Source organism: Macrobrachium nipponense, chromosome 22, assembly GCF_015104395.2.
Source record: "Macrobrachium nipponense isolate FS-2020 chromosome 22, ASM1510439v2, whole genome shotgun sequence".
NCBI classification, from domain to species: Eukaryota; Metazoa; Arthropoda; class Malacostraca; order Decapoda; family Palaemonidae; genus Macrobrachium; species Macrobrachium nipponense.
Window position 1 is genome coordinate 69,254,921 of NC_087213.1, and position 7,500 is coordinate 69,262,420.

General features: G+C 36.6%; 1 protein-coding gene and 1 long non-coding RNA gene across 5 annotated transcripts in view; one reads left to right on the top strand and one right to left on the bottom strand.

Moving 5' to 3' along the window:
- LOC135198789 (uncharacterized) overlaps positions 1-3,197 on the top strand; it is a 358,657-nt gene extending 355,460 nt beyond the window's left edge. Inside the window, exon 5 of one of the 2 annotated variants that reach the window (XR_010310888.1) lies at positions 2,688-3,197. This is a non-coding gene — a long non-coding RNA (uncharacterized LOC135198789). The remainder of the gene's footprint in view (positions 1-2,687) is intronic. The other variant, XR_010310887.1, reaches the window with a different exon arrangement.
- The window catches only part of LOC135198788 (uncharacterized), a 44,670-nt gene that overhangs the window by 27,515 nt on the left and 9,655 nt on the right, over positions 1-7,500 (bottom strand). The window lies entirely within an intron of this gene.

Genomic DNA, 7,500 nt, shown 5'->3' on the forward strand with positions numbered 1-7,500 from the left:
TTTATCTTTTTTCTTCTAAGAACTGATCTCTTTATGTATTTCCGTTTCTCTTCTGTTACCTCTTTCGAATGAACTCCTTAATATTCTTTGGAAGTTGTGGGCTTCTTCCATATGAGTAGGGTTCGTCTTCTGAATAATAATAATAATAATAATAATAATAATAATAATAATAATCAAACAAAAACTTCTTTCAGTTTTCTTCTGAAGATTGAAAAAGAAACCCACAAATTCAATTTGTAACTTGTTTACTTCTAAGTATTTACATTAAGTTTTACTCCACACTCGAGTACTTTCAGGTGGAGTAAAACTTAATGTAAATACTTAGAAGTAAACAAGTTACAAATTGAATTTGTGGGTTTCTTTTTCAATAATAATAATAATAATAATAATAATGCCCTGTAAAAATCAGTCCATGATGGATGTTGAGTTGAATTTTGATGGAAATTGAATACGGTCGGTTCCAGTGTGAGAATCGTCAAGAAATAGAAGCCGCTTGAGGCTATACCACCTTCCTCCAGTCACGATCTTTCACAAAAGAAAAAAAACAGCTGCCTTTTTGTGAGAAATAAATTTTTCCAAAACATAATACATTTTTTATGTAAACTTGATTGGGTGGATCGTGCTTTGGAGTTTTCTGTAAAAGAAAACTATTGAGGCAGCTATTTGTCTGTCCGTCCTCAGATCTTGAAAACTGCAGAGGCTAGAGGGCTGCAAATTATTACGTTAATCATCCACCCTCCAATCATCAAACGTACCAAATTGCAGCCCTCTAGCCTCAGTAGATTTTATTTTATTTAAAGTTAAAGTTAGCCATAATCGTACTTATGGAAACGCTATAGTTACCAACACCAGTCACCACCGGACCGTGGCTGAATTTCATGGGCTGCGGCTAAGAATTTTATGGGCCGTGGGTGATGCCACCACTGGACAGAAAACTCGATTGCGCCGAAGAAGCTTCGGCGCATTTTTTACTAATTGTATTACTTAAGGTTAAAAGTAGCCATGATAGTGCGTCTGGTACCGCTATAGTTTCAGGGGCCGTGGCTGAGAGTTTCATATAGAAAACTCGATTGCGCCGAAGAAACATTTTTTTACTTATTCCAGTGGCGCTCTGAAAATAATTACGTTTCACAAAAATAGGTGTGGTCAGTTCGTGGTTTAGGACTAGGGTGAATGTCACAAGCTTTTCTGAGAAATGGTTCGGTCCTGAAAAGGAAAATACAGGCGGAAGTACGCAATAGCACGCTGTGATTTAGTTACTTGAGAAATGACATCACAAAAATAGACCTGACGGGAGAAATATGCAATCCCTTCTGGAATATAAACAGCCCGAAGGAAATACCCAGAACACCGGCTCTCGTCGCTGATGGGGGGAATTTCTTGGAATATCACACAGGTAGGAGAGCTCAGCGAGTTTGACATTCGACTGGTGTATAACCGGGACCTAACGAAGTTATGTATAAACCTAGGACCCACTCATAAGTGTGTTCTGGTATAACCGTACTGTCAAGAAATGAAGGGGGAGCGGGGACGGTAAGTCCTGACACTAGTAGATTCACATCAACCGTGCATTTGATGTCTAGGCCTGTCCCTTACGACGCTACCCTGATTGGCTGTTGATAAGCCAATCACAGGGCTGGCTTATCAACAGCCAATCAGGGTACCGTCGTAAGGGACAGGCCTAGACGTCAAATGCACGGTTGATGTGAATCTACTATAGGAAACCTACTATTGTTCAGGTCTTGGCGACGGTAAGTCTAAGCGTGGCGTTCATTACCCGTAGACTATCATTATTACGCGGAAGGAAAATTTATCAGGAAATTATCATAATAATAATGCGAGCTTGTTGGCTCGCTGGAACCCGGGGTTGCTGCCTCCCCTACTCTCCCGGCCCCACCTGGGGCGGACAAACAGGTTTGCAGGAGGAGGGTGGATGTCTCCCCTACCCTCCCGTTCCCCAGCATACCCTGTCCCCCACCCGAGGCGAACAAACCGGTGAGCAAGGTGTGGGTGGCTGTGCCATGTCTCCCTGGCTGTCCACTGGGCTTTTATTACTAGTAGATGATTACCATATATATATATATATATATATATATATATATCTCTATATATATATGTGTGTGTGTGTGTGTGTGTGTGTGTGTGTATGTATGTATACATATATATATATATATATATATATATATATATATATATATCTATATCTATATCTATATATATATATATATATATAATATATATATATATATTATATATATATATATATATAACGTATATTATCACAATCATCAAAAGCTTTACCTTTGGGTCACCAAATGGTGGAAGTAGCATAGACGTAAAGTGTGTTTGTTGCATAAAATGTACAACTCCTCTTTGCCTGACCTAGCTGTTGTTTGCTCCCAACACTCGAGAGCTGCTGCTGCTGCTGCTGCAGACAGTGTGCCCTTCTCTAGTATCAGGTTTAGTACTACTCAGCTTGCAGGGAGTTTAATATTGACTGCCACTAAAATGTGGAATAGTTCGCTAAGTGCTGCTGTGAGATCTTCTGACTGAGGAGATAATCATCTGGATTCAGGTGTATCGTTTTTACTTTATATTCCCTCATATTTATTATCTATCTTTTTATTTATTTATATATTTATATATTAATTTATCACTGTTTAATATAACTTTTCTCTCTCTGGCAGCTGATTTCCCTCTGGAGCCATCTGAGGTTTATTGCCTGTTGACTCCGTCCGTGAGGATTCTCAGCTGACGATTTAGAGAAAGGAGGAGAAGAAGGTCGTTCCAGAAAACCTCAAACTGTAACTGACAAAGGAGGTTCGAGAACAGTTCATTTTGTTTAAATTCAGTGAGTGTAAAACAGACTTGCCTCAAAAATCAACTCTATTAATAATTCTCGTTATTTTAAAGTATCATTACTAGACGAGTTCATTTGCAGCCGAAGTAACTTATACAAATAGTTTCATGGACGCCCTTTGAGAGGTTCATCATTATGGAAACGCTTTCTCTCACGATTTTGAAACCGCAAAACCCGATTAAATTTGCTTCGACCGTTAGGCGTTGGTTTCCTCCAACCTCTCACCCCCATTCCTCCCACCTAGTGCCTCCCCCGGCCCCCGCCCAACCATCATCACAACAGACAGATACTTCCTGGCACTTGCTTTTACGTATTCACCCGTGTTTGTGCCCTTGCTTGTTACGTATTCACCCGTGTTTGTGAGGCCGTTTAAAACAATCACAAATTCGTCTCCAGTACCATAGAAGACTTCCATGAAAGATTTAGTAAGTTTTTTTTTTTTTTTTTTTTTTTTTTTACGTAGGTCGTCTGTAATCGGTTACTTTAAAAAAAAGAGAAGATGTTGCAACAATATGCAAGAATTTTCTGCCTTTCCGAGACAGAAGCATTACATATGTCGCTCAATTATTCCTATAGCACTGGCATTCGTCTAAATTCCGTACGATAACTTATGTTTCCTATTGATTTTCAGGTTTCAGTATTTTTACCCTTTGTCTGTTTCCCTGAGTTCCCTATATTTCTGATCGGGTGTTAATGTCGTATAGTAATCCTGATCCTTGCGCTATTTCAGAAATATACACAAACATACCTGATTTTCTTTATTAAGAACAAATATCTGACCTTAATCTTTAAGAAAAATAATGGTCGTATCACCCCACTTTATTTTATTAGTATGCAACCGGGCAAAATATTGAGGAAAGACTATTAATTTGAAGAATGAAAAGAAAAAAAAACAGGACGTGACCAGCATAAGAATAAGAGACTTCATGACGTAGGAAAAAAAATCCCTTTGAGCAAAACACTAACTCTCTCTCTCTCCTCTCTCCTCTCCTCTTCCTCTCTCTCTTCCTCTCTCTCTCGCTCTCTCTCTCCTTCTCTCTAACTCTCTCTCTCTCTCTCTCTCTAATAGATTAAAAAGACTCTTGCTTGAGAAGTCCTTAAGAAACCAACACAAAGAGAAAAATATCAACAGGGGAAATACCTCTGACTCGAATTTTTGGGTTCAAGTTTGAATAAAAATTTTAAAAACCCTTAAAAAATCAAGGTAAGTTTCACTAAAGTGAAAAATTGGCGGGAGTTACCAGTCGCCTTTGAAGAACGTTTCAACCGGAACGTGTTTCACTAATAAAACTGAGAAACCGAATACTACCGAAACTTTGCTTAGAATTCGAATCGTCCGTTGTATTTTCTTTAATAAAATGAACTTGAACATTTTGTACTCACGTTATGTACTGAAACTCGTCGCGTGGTCAAGTCACGTCGCTCTATACATTTATCTGACGTTCACTCAGTAAAATAATCTCGATTTAAAATTCAGAACACGTTTGACATTCGTTGGCACAACTTCTTTACCGTGAGGCCATTGATAGCTGTCGCCATGTATTTTTTTTTTTTTTTTTGTCACGAGATTGAAGATCTTTTTTTTTTCTCGCTCTTCCTATGGATGGTTCGGATTGTGCTCAAGGAGCAAGAACCCATTATGGCATAAGGTCACGCAAGATCAGCTAATCATAACAAAAAACTACAGCAGCGACAACAAACCGTAGGTTTTTCAGTACTGCTAAATTATGCTTGCTTTCGGGCTTCTTATTTTGTGGTTAACATAATATATATATATATATATATATATATATATATATATATATATACTATATATATATATTTTATATTATATATAGATGCATGTATGTATGTATGTATATATATATATATATATATATATATATTATATATTTATTTATAATTTATGTTTGAAGTTGCGGATTAGTTATGAATAAGTGTGAATATACTTCTTTTTCCCTATCTCTACGTATCAATTAACTCTCTCTCTCCCTCCCTCTCTCTGTTTTATCCTGATCGAGTCAAACCGGTTGATCAAAAATTTTGCGAATGACAGATCGTTAAAACCAGAGCTTAAAGAAGATTAACTTTTTACCATCAGCGAAGGAAATGGCAGGATGTCTATGGAATGCAAACCCCTCAAAGGAATGTGATAGATGGCAACCCAGCTGTATCACAACGCCCTCAGGAGAGGGTGCTTGCATCATGCCCTTTCCCGATGCTTCGTAGCCAGAAAGAAGTGATGCGCAGGGTAATAAACTCACGTGATTGCCCAGTGGCCTCTGGTCATCTCCTCGAGTTGTTGCCGTCTAGAAAGCAGTAAGGGTTAAATTCAGAAAGAAAGTATCTATATATAAAAAAAAAAAAAAAAAAAAAAAGAAAAAAAAAAAAAAAAAAAAAGTTTAGACGAGGCTGAAAGTAAGTTCATGCATCATTATCTTTGGCGAATAGGCGATATGCACAGAACGGAAGTTGGTCACAGCCTTGTTCTTTGTCCTTGAGGTGTTGGTTGTGATCGTCCAGCAATGAATGACCACATCTCATGCTTTTGCGGATGTTGCAGTAATTATTATTATTATTATTATTATTATTATTATTATTATTATTATTATTATTATTATTAAAAATCCTCATAGTAGCACGAGTCTTCAAATGGAGAAACAAATCCACAGTTATGTAAATATACATATATTTAAATTTAAAACTTTAAGGATAGCTTTCGGGAATCTGTTCGGTTCCCCTTATCATTTTCCCGAAGGCTATCCTTAAAGTTTTAAATTTAAATATATGTACATATATTTAAATTTAAAACTTTAAGGATAGCTTTCGGGAATCTATTCGGTTCCCCTTATCATATTCCCGAAGGCTATCCTTAAAGTTTTACATTAAATATATGTACATATATTTAAATTTAAATACTTTAAGGATAGTTTTCGGGAATCTATTCGGTTCCCTTATCATATTCGCGAAGGCTATCCTAAGTTTTTAATTTAAGTATATGTACATTTACATAATGGTGGATTTGTTTCTCGCATTAGTGTATTATTATCTCGCAAAGAAGTAATCGGTTCCCCTTATCTTATTCCCGAAGGCTATCCTTAAAGTTTTAAATTTAAGTATATGTACATTTACATAACTGTGGATTTGTTTCTCCATTAGTAGTATTATTATCTCCAAAGAAGTAATCCGTCTTATTATTACGAATGTTGTGACCAATAGAAAGACATTCCAAGTTTTTTGCAATATGAACATGATGCTTATTGTCCAGTTTCAGGCCCAGTAGCTATTCATCATTTTGTCTACTGCTAAAGTTTAGTATGACAAGTCATCATGTCTACGGCTAAGATTTAGTATGACAAATCATCACGTATACAGCTAAGATTTAGTATGACAAGTCATTGTGTCTACGGCTAAGATTTAATATGACGAGTCATCATTGTCTACTGCTAAGATTGGTAAGACAAGTCATCGTGTCTACGGCTAAGATTTAGTATGACGAGTCATCATGTCTACTGCTAAGATTTAGTAAGACACGTCATCACGTCTACCGGACATTTTTAGAAAAATAATACACAAGTCAAAGACCACGAATTTCTCTGTGATGCCTTTCTTCAAAATGTGCATTTTTCAAAGTTTTATCACGAATTGCTTCGTCATCTTTAAAATGTGTTATTTCGGTAGATACAAATTTAAGAGACAAAAAGCAAAAGACGCCATTTGAAGAAACAAGGAGAACTGCGGAATTGATTTTTTCGAGGTCTTCCTAACCAGAAACGATCTCTCTAACTAAGACTGTGGTGTGCTAACCAAACGTGCTGTGTTGTGAATGAGATTATATTTAAAACGTTAAATTATGCCTATTTAATTACCTGAATTAGTAAAATCATTTAGCATTCTTGAACCTTGGTCGAAAAAGAATCACATAAAAGGTGTGAAATAAAACATAAATTTTATTTCCTGTTGGATTAAGTCCCCCGTTGCTCTAACAAAGTCATTGCCATACTGCTCTTTATTATTATTATTAGTATTATTAGTCCTAGCTAAGTTGGAATCCCACTAGGAAACCACATTAAGGATCATTTCTACATGATGCCGAGTTATTTTCGTGTCCTAATAAAAGTGAAGCTGAATAAAACTAAGTGAATTATAATAATAAAAAATAAGCGTATTAAGTAATTCGACGTCTTTGAAGGCAGTATCTATATGTCTGGATTCAAGAACACCTCCAAGAGCTATAGGAAATGAAGTATTTTTTGTTAAACTAACATGACCTTTATGTTTCTTATTAAAAGTATAAAATGTATTTACATGGGCTTTTTGTATTATTCCTGAAGGCATACGATCTGCTTAAAACAATAATGGTTGAACTTTATTCCATATTGAAGCAAAGATGGTTTTCTCTCTCTCTCTCTCTCTCTCTCTCTCTCTCTCTCTCTCTCTCTCTCTCTCTCTCTGGGGAATGTGTGGCTTCTAACACAAATTCAGAGGCCCTCTCGCAAAAGGTTGAGAAAAAACGTCACCAGGAACTTCAAGTTTTTCCAAACTTGTCACCTCCAGGTCCCAGTGCCTGTTGCTTTTGGCCCGTAACGTCGTCGTTCTGTCGAACTGACAAATTATGAAAACTGGGTCGTTCTATTATA